Below are 13,832 nucleotides of genomic sequence, written 5' to 3' on the forward strand. Positions count from 1 at the left end.
CGGGTCCGGTCCTCCCCGGGTCCGGTCCTGCCCGGGTCCGATCCTGCGCGGGTCCGGTCCTCCCCGGGTCCGGTCCTGCCCGGGTCCGGTCCTGAGCTGGTCCGGCCCTGCCTGGGTCCAGGTCCTGCGCTCGGAGCCCTCGTCCGAGGCCCGACGGGCAGGCGCGCTATCAGTCCCGGGATCTGAAGAGGAATCCTGATCCGAGGATGGAGTGCAGATGCGTGCCGTACCGGCCTCCTTGCACAGATTTTAGTCACTGTCAGCGGAGCGAAGTTACTGGGTCCGAGTGAGTGCGATCCTGACGGGGGCACGCCGGGGCATGGAGCGAGGCCTGACGTGCGTGGTGTTCTTAGACATGAGCTTCCCTGCTGACAGGTGGCAGGTCCCTACCTGACCGGGTAGGAAGGGTACCTTTCCGTGCTGAGCGTTAGCTGCCCACGTTGCTGAAAATTGAAACTGTCTGGGGTGCCGACTGGGGGATTCCTTAATGCTAGTAATTTTGCATTTGAAACTTTTAATTGTAGGATGGCACGTACGTATTAAAAATTGTAAAAAATACAAAAGATGTTCACTCCTGTGACTGCCACCAAAACCCACCCTGAGGATAAAGGCGTCTTTGCTTGACTTATGACTGAACAGTCCGTGTGTGTGTGTGTGTGTGTGAGAGAGAGAGAGACACACACACACACACACACACACACACACACACACAGGGAGATTGATTCTGATTCTGTATCAGTTACATCATTCTAAAATATGATTAATAATGATAGTTCCGAAGCTGTGCCTTGCCACTTTCTTGTGTTTAGACCAACAAGTTGTTCTGGCGTATATTTTCTTACAGCTTTGTACATAATCACCTAACAGAAGGGAGAGGGAGGATAAAAGAAAAACAATGTAGTTTCCCCTTACTTGGAAAAATGGGCTGACCAAAAAGGTTTATGGACTATAATCTTTGCATTTCAAGCGTAGTTTGGAGTTCACTTCATTTTTAAAGAAGTCTTTCAGCTTTTATGATATTTATAGGGTACAGCAGTTCCTGAGAAATGTCCAGCAGTTCATGAGAAATATGGGATGGGAAGGAACTCTTTTGTAGAGCAGGGAATAGCATGGTTTTTGCAGCTGGAAACGTACTTCCTTTATAAAGACTGCTTTGAGAAGGTAGAACAAGAAGGGTTTCCCATGGGGTGGGGAGCAGTTCTGAGTGTGTGTCTTTTGTAGGGGGAAAACTCATTCAGCCACTTACGAAGCCACTGGAGCTATTGTTGTCAGCTACTTTTATTTTCATCTTAGGAAGTTTTTGGGCGTTTGGAGTCTTTACTATGCAAAGTAAAAATAGGCCTGTAAGACAAGCATTTAGAAGTAGGCTGATCATGAGGATGATGCAATACTTTCTGAAGTTGGAAGGATTTACAAGAAGGAAGTTACGGCCATGTAGCATCAAGTGCATTTCTTGTTGCTATTTCTCCTGTTTGGGTTCCTTCCCCTGCAGCTTGGGGTTCCTGCACTGCCTGCACTCACAGAGGAGTTGCTGTGTCCTTGTCGCCTGTGTGTGGCAGGTGGAGTGTTCTTGAGGGGTCCTGGTTCTTTGCACAATAGTCAGTAGAAACTCCCATGGGAAATCCCAGAAACGCCACATTTTATTTTTCAACCCTTCTTTGGCAGCTGGGATGATACAAGCAGTGTAGCCAAGCTGGACCTGAGGTCAGAATTTCGGAGTTTTGCTTTTCAGTTCTTTGGCCTGGTAGGAGGAGAGAAAAGTGTGGGGGTGGCCCAGTGGTGAGGACTTTCTGTGGCTGTTGTGACTGCCGGCCTCCAACCCCAGGTATGACTCCTGTGATTGTTAAAAGTAGACTTGGATTGTGTTTGAGTGGAGTACTAGGCAAGACCTTAATCTTGTTCCTGAACTGTAGAAGCATGGGTACTGTCATTCATTCATTCATTCCTTTGTTTTTGATGGTTTAAAATTGTTTTTGATGGTTTAAAATATCAGAAGTAGAGATGGGGAAGATGGTTACTGATCGTCTTCGAGGGGTAGAGAGGTAGAGGGTTTTTTTGGTCACTCTGATGACCAGTAGTACGGCTTACTGTTACCGTGCCGTCTACCTCTTCCCGCCAGAATTCTGTGTGCAAGTATTCTGAGAAAAGAGCAGTGAGATCTAGGTTTCAGGCATCTGTAGACACTCCGGACATCTTGGGGGGGAACAGTGGCCTGTTGTAAATGTAGAGGAATAAACGGCTGTGGAAACTGTCCTGTTTGGGGCTTTCTCTGAGCACAGAGCAGGCTGGGAAAGCTGCTGGGGAGTGAGAATCTGTGCACACCTGTGGTGTGTGTGTGTGTGTGTGTGTGTGTGGCAGGGGTGTGTTTAGCCTGGGCAAGACCCCGTGAGAGCTGTGCTGCATTTCCTTGTGCAGTCCCCTTATCTAATCTTGGCCCGGTTTTTGCTTTTTCTGCTTGAAACAAACCATCTTTCTCCCTCTTTCCTTTCTAGCTCCAGAGGTGCTGGGCTTGTCCGTCTGAACTTTTCCTCACCCTGAATACTTAGGGAACGTGCAGGAAAGGAATCAACACTTCTCTCCGCCTTGTGTTACTGATTCCAGTGTCCAGTCAGTGATGGAAAAACTTACTTGGCGAGCTGGCTCAGGCTCCCGTTCAGTGCTGATAGATCAGTCAGGTCCTGATTTTAGGGGTGACACTGAGTTCTGCTTTTCATTCGCTCCACATTTAACGGACGTTTAGCCAGTGCCTCCCCTGTGCTAGACACCGGGCCTACTGTAGTTACCAGGACTGATGGGGTCCTCATCTTCTTCCTCACGGCAGGGCCGGTGAGGAAGGTATTTTAAGAATCCTGCAAAATGACACAAAATTGTTTAATTCCAGTTCAGAGCTGTGAATAGAAAGTAGCACTAGCCAGGTGTGGTGGCGCATGCCTGTAATCCCAGCACTCAGGAGGCTGAGGCAGGAGGATTGCTGTGAATTAGAGGCCAGCCTGGGCTACATACTGAGTTCAAGTCCAGCCTGGACTATATAGGGAGACCCAGTCTCAAGAAAAAAAAGGGAAGGAAAATAGCACTTTATGAATTAAGGTCATGTCAGAAAGAATGACCTAAAGTACAGGTAACAGTGGGATACTGGGTTTCTGACCCAGTGGGGTCAAGGGTCAAGGGTCAAGGGTGGTGTGGGACAGAGACAGGTAAATGAGCATGATTCACAGGGCTGATAGTTCTGAGCGTGTGGCGGGGCCTGGCTGGACCAGTGAGGTGACCGCTTGGTTTGGCTGAGGGGATGGGCCTCCCTCCCTCCCTCCTTCTTCCTCCTTGGACTCCTTCCCCAGCCCATTTTCTAAGCCGGGCTCTCACTAAATCGCTAAGTGGCCCAGGCTGGGGTTGAATTTGCTGTCCTCCTTCCTCAGCCTCTGAGAGTGCTGGGATTACAGGTGTGCGGCACTGGGACTGGTGACTGGGACGTTTTCTAGTGAGGACTAGGGTGGACTAGGACAGCTTACAGTGTTTTTCCATCGCCCTGAGGGGACAGTAAGTCCTGGCGGTCGTGGGACGCCGAAGTCTGAAGCTGGAAGGATCCTTCTTCAGTATGTGTGGTCAGGTCCCCTCTAGACACAGTGTTGGAAGGACACAGGTTGTGGCCAGCTGCCCTGCGCTTGGCTGGGTGTGGGCACCTGGGCCTCGGAGGGTTTCCTCTCCACATCCTTCGCTCCCCTTTGTGCTCAGTGCCGACGAAGTGACACAGGGGCGTCTGCAGCGGCAGCTCTGCTTAGCCACAGCCTTGGGCTGCAGGGGAGGAAGTGCGGGTTGGGGCAGGGCTCCGCGTGTGGTACGGGGGAAGGTCTGGAGCTTCAGGCAGGGCACGTCCGAGGTAGAGTCCAGCTCCCAGCCTGTAACCTTCAGCAAGTCCCAGAACCCCTGTGAGCTTCGCTCTCGAGCTCGTCAGGTAAACTTGGTGGTGCCCGTGGCTCAGTGGAAATGGTTGTGGGCTTCCGAGGCCTTGGTCTGTGCCCCCTGGGGGTTGGTAGGTGAGCTTGGGACCCGCGGGGCTCCATCGGAGCCCCTTACTGAGTTTATTCTTGAGACAGAACCCGCTGTGCAGGTCGGGCTGGCCTTGAACTCATCACGGTCCTCCTGTCACCCTCCTGAGTGCCGGGATTGCAGGTGTGTGCCACCATGCCCAACTCTTTAACTTTTTATTTATTTTTATTTTTTTGACTTTTTATTTTAGTCTCACCAAATTGCTGAGTGTTCCACCCTGGGCCCAAACGTGCAGCTCTCCTACCTTAGCCTTCCGGAGTGCTGAGATGACAGGTGTGTGGCGCTGTGGCTGACTGGGTACGGTGTGGTTAAGTATAATTTTTACGTGTATCATTGCTGGGCTTCAGGTTCACTGCTGGACAGTAGACACGTGGAGCTGATTCCCGCCGCTTGACTGAAGCTCTACGCCCCCCAGTGGGTAACGCCCCATTTCCCTGTCCCCTTGGTCCCTGACGGCCTCCATCCTGCTCTCTGGAGTCTGTGCTGTCACTCTGTGGGTTCTTCACGTACACAGCGCCGTGCCGGCTTGGCCCTCTGCGTGGCTCAGTTCCCTGTGCAGAATGTCCTCAAGGGCCATCTCCGTTGCTGTGTACTGCGGGGCTGTCTTCCTTCTAAGGCCGAATCTCCTCCCCTGCAGTGTGTGTGCTGTGTTTTCTCTGCCTGTTCTTCTGTGATGGGTGTGTAGGTGTTTGTACAGCACCAGAGGAAAACATAGCAGGCCTCCATGACGCTGGTCCCCGCATGGTTTCATGGACAAGCTGCTGAGAACGTGGGCAGCAAATGCAAAAATGAACACGTGCAGCAAATGCAAAAATAAACCACATGCGTGGTTTCTCAAAGCCTCTGCCCAGCCAGAGAAGTAGTCAGCGGCGGGACAGGAAGTGACGGAGTGAAGGTCTTGCAGCCTGTGTATCCAGAGACGCTTAATCTCCAGAATATGTAAGGAGCTCTCATAGCTCTGTAGTGAAAATCCTACCGGCCTGGTACAAAATGGGTGAAGCACTTGAAGAGACGTCTCACTCACAGCCTTTTAACTCAGGTTTTCAGTGGAGCAGCTGCAGTGTTCTCCAGATGCTGGCATGGGGACGCCGGGGGAGGGGACTGTTGCTGTCTCCACCTGGCTCTGCACCTCTCTTCTGCCTTCAGGACAGCTTTAAAGAGAGCGTGGTTTTGCTGTCAGACGTTCCCTCATGTGTTCTGTTCTCAGGCGTGAGTTTTGGCATCTTCCTCAGGTGTCATAATAAACACGCAGGCCAGAGGGTGTGGTACGGTGGTGTTGGTAGTGACATGTGAAACGCAGCCTGATTCCCTGAGAGTTAGTGCTTCATCCAGGATTTTAAAGCATCTGGGCCTGATGGATGCTACTGAGCTTACAAAACTCATTATAAAACCCTGCAGTCTAAATAATCAGAAGGTGTTTATGAGCATTGACTGGACGCACTGAAATTCTCATGTCCTGGACAAGTTAAAAATGTCGCTGTGGATGTGTCTGTGTAAGGCACTTTATTTATAATCTTGTTTTCTGTTTGACTTGGTGTTACTTGAAGTAGGAAAACTATATTCAGTTCTTTTCTTCTTTCTTTTTTTTTTTTTTTAGTGGTTGTGCACAATAGTTTAACGTATTGGAAAGAGTGAGGCCAAGACTTACACTTCCAGAGTCCTAAGCCTAAGCTCACCTTGACTGATAGCATATGATTTTTGAGCAAGTCGTTTGTTTGTCTTCCAGCTTCGTCCTCCGTAAATTGGAGACAGTCACACCTGCCTGCCTCTCAGCGTTGTCCTGAGGGTAGGACGAAGGCAGCTTTCCTTGCTCGGGGCACAGTGCCCTGTGACTGTAAGTTGTTAATCCTAGAGAGTTCTTTAGGGTTGCTGTCCTGTGAGGGCCCGCTCCAGGAGGAGGAGGAGAGAGCAGGCAGGGCCCAGAGCGGGGAGGAGAGTCAGCTGCACGCTCCTGGAGGGTCCTGCGGCTCCGGACCCTTGTGGTTTTCCGTGCTCCTGGCACAGGAGGCATGGCAAGGTCATGGCCGGTCAGGCATAGATTTTGACCTGGTTTATCAGGGCTCCCGTGGCCTTTCTCTGTGAAATGCAGTGATAGCAAAACAAATGTGATACTGTAACTGGCAGTACAATTGTTACTGACTGACTGGGCACGTCCCGTGTGGCAGGCGTTGTGCTGAGTGCCGGCTGAATTTGCGCTTCCTTCAGAGGGTATGTAATGAGTGCTGCTGTAGCCAGGCTCTGCTCCAGACTCTCAGAATCGGGGGTAGGGTGGTGGGCCAGACAGAGAATAATTTTGCTGCACAGTTTACGTGCTAGTGGGGTGTCAGATAGTAGCTACACACATAGGTAAGGGGGTTCCTAGGGTCACTGCTATCAGGAGAACTAAATGGGGCCCGGGAGCTGGAGGCTGATGGGAGAGGAAGTGGTGCTTTTAGCAGGGTGAGGTCCCTGTGAGGAGAATTTGAGATCTGAAGGAAGGAAACTGGTGAGCCTCGCCCCAGCCTCTCTGTGGTAGCAGAAGCTTGCTGTTAAAGGAGGGGCCGGAGGCCAGTGCGGGTGGAGCCAGGTGGGCAGGGCAGCAATGGGCCGGGAGACGGGGTCTGAGCTGGGCACTGCTGGGGAAGCCCGGGATTCTGAGCAGGGGTGGAAGAAATTGGCTTGTGTTTTATGCTGTCCCTCTGGGTGCTGGTTGCAAGGGGCCAGCATGGAAGCAGGGGGACTAAAGGGGGGCCACCACTGCATCTGGGGGATGCTCTAATGAGTGAGTGGCGGTGAGGAAGTGTTTGCATGCTTGATGTTTTTTCTTTTTTGGTACTGGGAATCGAACTCAGGACCTAGCGCTTGCTATATCCCTGGTCACTGGATGTATTTTGAAGATGGAACCATCAAAACTTGCAAATGGATTTGGAGCGAACATTCGAGAGAAGTGGAATTGTGCATGACACAGCCACTGGGTGAAGTATGATGCACAGTTTACCAGTGTGGGAAGACTGGCCGAGGGTTATTTTTATAATGTGCTCAGCAGTCTCTGAAATTCATTCATTCATTCATTTATTTATTTATTTATTGTCTTTTTGAGACAGGGTCTTGCTATACAGTTCAGGCTGGCCTCGAGCTCATTTTGTAACCCAGGCTGGTCTCGAACTCGCAGCGATCCTCCTGCCTCAGCCTCCCGAGTGCTGGGATTACAGGCGTGCGCCACCACATCCAGCCCTCTGAAATTCATTAGTACTTTATTCCCACTTTACAGATGTGGAAACCGAAGATTAGAAAAGCCTAAAGTTTGCCCGGGGAGAGGCTGAGTCAAGGTCAGGAGTGACTTGGGCCCAAGCCCTGCATTTTCGTCCCAGTTCTGCTCTGCTCTGTGAATATCTGAATATCTGAATTTACGAGGATGCCAGATTCGGATGAGTCGCCCGTGCAAATGCTTTGGAAGGGCCTCTGTGTTTTGAAAGCGTACCCGTGTTAAGATTCAGTGTGCGTCGCATTCAGCTCACTTATCGGTAGTGTGCCGCTCTGTCATTTTGAGTACGTTTGGAAGGCTGGGCAGTCAGAACCCTGACTTTCCAGGCAGTTTCTGTTCCATCCTCAGCTTTAGGCAGTTTGTTTTTTCTCTCTAGAGTTGTGCCTTTTCTAGTGATTTTATACGAATAGAATCAAACACTCTGACCCTTTGCGCCCAGCTTTGTTCATTTATCCGATGTTGGAGGTTCATCCGCTGCTACATAGCACTTCTGTTTTTAAGACATCTTGGGTCTTTCTCAGAAGGAGGTACTCTATTTTGAGTTGAGAAAAACATCTACTAGGATCTTAAGGTGATGATAAAAATAACAGCATTTACTGAGCATTTATTAATGCCAGATTTGGTTCCATTCATTATCTTTTGTGGTCTTTCATGTGACTCCTGACTCCACGAGGGAGTAAGTACCGTGATTAGCATTTCACAAATGAGGAAGGTAAAGCCTAGAGGGCTTAGAAGCCTGAGAATGGCAGGAGCTGAGAGTAGTCTGCGGCCTGGTGTCTGCAGAGCTGCCCCTTGGCCACGCCTCCATTCCAGTAGTAATAGATTTGGAGCTGGTACGTCTTAGCTACAGAGGGCTGGGAGTCCCGCTTGGAGTAATGCACTTACCAGATAAATCTGAAGTCATGGTTTTTAGGAGAATATTTGTCCAGAATTTTTATTTTGGTATTACTGTACAGAAATTATAGTGTTCCATTTGTGAGGTAATTTTCTTACTCAGGGTGTCAGAATGGCACCAAATTAAAACACATAATTATGTTATTAGGTAGAGCTTGCGTGTTGGAGTTGTGTTTTAAATATTGTGTCCACCAGAAATGCATTTTGGCATGAAGTACCCTAAGGCTGTTTATTACTTTATTATTAATGGATGGAATTTAATTACCGTGTACTTTTTAAGATGTTGATGTAATTATATATTAATGCATTTCCCTTGTTCTGTCAATTCTACATTTAAGCAGTGTTTTTTCCTATCTACATAATGTCTATATTGGAAGATTTTATATTCTGTATTATAAAGGAATTCTTTGTGTATCACAAGAATTTTGAAATTTTTGAAAAAAATTTAAACACCTCACACACATAAGTACCTTGGTCACAGTTATATAAATCTGTTGATGGGAGCAGTAAGCTTGGAATAAGGACCAATGTCTTAGTTACCTTCCTCATTGCTGAGACAAGATACCTGACACCCGAAGTTAAAGGAGGAAAGGTTTATTTAGCTCACAGTGTGTAGAAGGTTCAGTCCATAATTGGCTGGCTCCAAGGCAGGGTGGCATGGCAGGGGAGAACAGTTCATGGCGGGCAGATGTAGCACAGCAACAAGGGGAAGACAAGCTTCTTTCTGCCCCTTATATCAAGTCTACTGGGATTAGGGCAGTGCCAGTCCAATCAGTGGACTGACTTAGTAATCATGCACCCTTAATCCTAGTACCCTTAATCCTAGCATTGAACCACGAGACTGACAGTGCAGTAAGACTTCAGCTGCACATGTGATATATGTGTACGTTATGCAAAGTACATGTATAAAAAGGAGACAAAAATCAAAGCAAAACCTAAAATCCTCTAGAGTACAGGTGTTAGGGTGATATACTGCTCCAGATGCAAAATCTGAGTTGCCTCTGGGTGTTATCTCGTTTTCTTTTCTACTATCCCATAGGTACCTTGCTTGCTTCAAATGCTGATTTCTTGGTGCAGAGCGCTGATTTTCACATTTTTACAAGAATAATTTTCAGAAGAGGCTCTGAGCTGCCAGAAATGTACTGGAAAGACTGCCAAGCAGAGGAACTTGCAAGTTCCCTCTTTCGATCTCTCCAGGCCCTGCTGCCAACTCCGGTGCTCTGACCCGAGGGTTTCCCCTTTCTGAGCTAGGTGGGGCCCTGCCGTCGCGGCCTGATTTCTGCTTCTGGGCTCTGCCCTTTCCGTGGGTAGCAGTGCTGGTGTGTCTGAATGTGCAGTTTGAGAAATCCCACAGCAAAAGATGGGGAATCCTGTAATCTGTTGAATTCCTCACCAGTGCCTCATTGATTTATTTGAACCAGGATCTAGAAAAAATCCACACAGTGCATTTGACTGTTACGCTGCTTAAGCGCTTTGTGAATGGAGAAGAGCTCTTCTTTTTTCACCCGTCTCCCTGTGTTACTGATTTGCTGAGCAGATCAGGTCACTTGTCTGGTTGAGAGTCCCACATTCTGGATTCGGCTGCTAGTTTGCTTTTAAAGCTTGTTCTACAAGTCCTGTGTTTCTGTAAGCTGGAACTTGGAACCGAAGCTTGGCTGGCTTCATGGCCGCATGGTAAGCAGGGCTCATTTGTTGCTCGTGTCATCGGCTGTGTTTCATCATCCCTGCACAAGGTCCGATTGTCTACTCATAACGATGCGCATGCATTGATCCTTGGGTTTCCTTCTTGGGGGCTTCATGCTCCATGGTGGATTTCCCCGTTGACTTATCTCCCAGTGTTGTCAGCATGCGTTGATGGAAGTTGCTTGAATTACTTATCTCCAGAGAGATCATTCAAGAGCATGTTAGTGTGAGAAGAGACTTAAAATTGGCTGGGAAAACTGTCAACACTGATGCAGCTTAGGGCTGTTAGCGACTTAATGGAGAAGTGCAAAGAGTGGCTTGACTCTTCCAGTGATGGTGGATACTTCCTATCATTACAGTTAATTGCCATTTGCAAATCTTTATGAATGATACTGTCAGGTTAATTTTATTATGTCTTATTTAACAGCAATATGAAATTCTGTGCACATATGCTAACTGTGTGCTACACATAACATGATTACCTGTTCACTACCTGTAATATAGGGTTATGAGGAATAATTCCTCATGGCTTTGCAGTCCATAGTAGATTATCTTTTTAAGTGATTACTTTAAATTTCCTCACATGTAAAGACATTTATGCCCTGCCTTTTTTTTAAAAAGAAGAGGTAACAATTGATAAGTTTATAAAAAAAAGAGAAAGATGATAAAACTGAAATAGTTTTGTTTCTGTTCTGCCAAGATGTAAGAGAAATGGCCTCTTAAAGGCACCTTTGGACTTCACTGTTTAGAAAGGATGAATTATTGCAGCATCTCCAGTGGGAAATAGTTGAAAGGCCTTCTAGAGGGACTTGGTCATAGCAAATGAGATTAATTTATATGTCCTCCATTACCGTGGGGCGTCCTGTGACACAGGGCACCAACCGTGCGATGTTTGAAGGCCGCTGGTGTGGAAATGGATTGATTCCGCCTGCCATCGTCGGCAGACCATCCTTTTGACACCGTGTGCTTGTGGAAACCACCCCGTGAGAAAGACCCCATCAGGAAGTCCTAGGAGTTGGGGGTACCTCCTACGGGCGTGTCTCAGAATTAGGAGTCCTGCTTTTGACCAGACACTTGGTATAAAATAAATCATGGCTGTCACCAGCAAACAATAAAACATATAAAATCTGAAATCCTAGAAGAATTTGAAGTTGAAAATGATGCTTGGTTGTCAGAGAGGCTTTGAGCAGAGATGCCGTGGAAGCTGAGAGCTCATATGATCCAGACATTTCATTTCTGGGAATAAACCGATGCTTAGATGTACTAAACAACTTGCTCAACACCACACGGCTAATGATGGGTAGAGATGGAGCCAGAACTCACCCAGAGTGCTGATCGCTAATACTTGGGTGCTGCCCATGCACTTGTTGAATGCTTTACATGTGTCTCTTGTTTCATCCTCATAACAGCCCGGGATGCAGGACTGTAATTGGTTGTCTTTTGCTGAGGGGCACATGGAGGCATGGAGATGCCCAGTAGCTTACCCGGGGTCCCGTAGGAATCAGGTACAAGCATTACAGCGGGTATGTATTCCGTTTGTCTTTTGCTGAGGGGCACACGGAGGCATGGAGATGCCCAGTAGCTTACCCGGGGTCCCGTAGGAATCAGGTACAAGCATTACAGCAGGTATGTATTCCGTTACCCACCCTCTAGCCCTCCCTCCTTCCTTCGCTCTGTCCTTACATGTTTGTCCCCAGGCGCCCTCTTATTATTTTTAAGCTCATTTATTCCTTATTAAAGGAATGCTTTATTCTTAATGACCTGTAAACATGGCCTTTCTAGGGCCTTCCATATACTCCTAAGATTTATACATTTAAAAAAAAGCAGCTCTTCATTTGTTACGAATATGGCCAATGGAAAATGATATGCTAGCTAGAATAAATATAATTTCAATAATTAGTAATTTCACTTTTTTAACATTAAAAGAGCTTTTGTGTGATCGATGCCTCAGGACTCGTAAAAGATGTCTAGGAAGGTTTGAAGTAATAGTTTTTTTTTTGATGAATGCCCCGGGCCAACTCAGAGTTTCAAAAATAATTCTGATCATCCCTTAAAATGAAAAAAAATCACCTCTTATCTCTAAATGTTTGGAAGCACCACCGAGAAGTGACTTGCTTGTGGTCTGGGGCGTCCTTTCTGTCCCCCTCCTCCCCTCCCTTCACACCCTGGGCAGTCCTGAGCAGTTCTGATGCCGGGACTTGGTGAGGGGTCAGGGCATGCTTGGGGGCAGGTTGGAACCGCGGGGCGAGAAGCCATTCTCTCGCAGTGGGAGGGGGTGTCTGGTGTTGGTTTTCTGAGTGTTAGCCTCTCTCTTATTTCTTTTTAGTTATTTTTTTGAGACAGGGTCTTGTTACGTTGTTAAACGTGGCCTTGAACGTGGAGGTTCATGTGATCCTCTTGCCTCAGCTTCCCGAGCAATTGGGCCTCAGGCATATGTCACGACGCCCAGGTACCCCTCCTGTTCCTCAAGGCAGCTTACGAGGCCCCTCTTCTGTCCATGCTGCCGCAGAGAGCCCAGGGTGGGTGGCTCCAGGGCCTTTATTAGAATGGTCCCCATCAGTGAGTGATGAGATGGGACGGGAGAGCCCAGTGATGTCCTGGGAAATGTGCGCTTAGAGTGACCTGCATGCTGCCCCAGGGGTGCCTCTAAACAGCACATGATAAAGTAAAAATACAGCGGCTTACACATACCCATGGGTATCCCTGGAGGAGGTTTGCTGTTCTGGGTGTTTTAAATGCTTCTAAATTGCAGCTCTCCATGCACTTCCGGTTTCATACCACAACTGAAATACATGACTGTACCAAGACTGTTTTTCCCTCCACTGCATTTATGCTAGAGACTGAACAGCTCGCACGTGCAGTCTGGTGCGTGTCGCAGGCACACACTTCCTGGTGAGCCGCCGCGCTCAGCCGACTCATTTCAAACTCTGCCTATTTATAGCCCTCTCGGAGCCATCATCACATGGCTGGTGTGTGTTTGTATCGTGTGGGCTCACAGGGCTTTTAAGTGGAAACGAATTGTTTTCACTCGTGGTGGGTTGTTTGGCAGTGTTCCAGAGTGAGCCCGGCTGGAGCTGGCAGAAATCCCCGTAGGATGGAGCACAGGGCAGGCCCTAGGAACCCCGCGTTCCTCTTCCCTTACCGACGGCGCTGAGGCCTAGGGCCTTGGAGTCCGGCAGGGCTCGAGCTCCTTGGTGCACACCTGGGGCTAGGGCTCCCTTCCGTCTCTTCTGACTGCACCATTTCCTCTGTCTCTCCTCCCCCGTCGCGCCTCGCCCGTCTGCCTTGTACTGCTGCTCGTCACCACAAGAATACAAATAAGGTCAGGAAGCTGAACGTCTTAGTTACCAGCATGGTGGTGACGACTTTATTACAGAGAAGGAATAACGTTCAATACTCTGCCACCCCTAAAAGCTGCCTTTCTTCACTGTGTGTATAAGAAATTCCTGTTCACACTGATGGGAAGTTTGGAAACACTAAATGTTAGAAACACTCATGCTGTGAACAAGAGCCCAGGCCTTAGGCGAGTGGCGAGGACCATCTTTGCCCGCTGCTGTCTCTGCTCCGCGTTCTCAGGTCTGTCCGGTTCCTTACTGTTTGAGCCCTAATGAACATTTTGCAGCGCACTCCACGGAGTGCTTGGCGCTGTTTCGGACGGCTGCCAGTTGTGCCCAGCTTACCCTGTAACCTTCAGGGCACTTGCACACCACAGCAGCTGTGCGTGCTCTTTGCCATGTCCTCTTTTCCTGGGGACTCCCCGGGGTCTGTAGCCCCACCTGCAGGGTCAGAAGCAGGGACTGGTGACTCATGGGAGTGGGGACGAGGGGAGGGGGCGGGGGCCTCGCCTCCTCTCACCTCTCAGCCTGGTCAGAGGTGGCCTGGAGAGTCCTACTTTGATTTGGCCACCTGGAAAGTGGTGTGAGGAGCAGGGATCAGTGAGGTGGGGCCCAGGGGGGCCATCCGGGTG

At 48.8% G+C, this 13,832-nt stretch overlaps 1 protein-coding gene across 1 annotated transcript in view; it reads left to right on the forward strand.

Moving 5' to 3' along the window:
- Positions 1–224: 224 nt before the first annotated feature.
- Positions 225–13,832, forward strand: part of Fam107b (family with sequence similarity 107, member B) — a 69,574-nt gene continuing 55,966 nt past the window's right edge. The window contains exon 1 of the mRNA XM_005387159.2: positions 225–286. The gene's annotated coding sequence lies outside the window, so the exon portion shown is untranslated. The remainder of the gene's footprint in view (positions 287–13,832) is intronic.

This window comes from Chinchilla lanigera, unplaced genomic scaffold, assembly GCF_000276665.1.
Source record: "Chinchilla lanigera isolate Chin_1 unplaced genomic scaffold, ChiLan1.0 scaffold00028, whole genome shotgun sequence".
NCBI classification, from domain to species: Eukaryota; Metazoa; Chordata; class Mammalia; order Rodentia; family Chinchillidae; genus Chinchilla; species Chinchilla lanigera.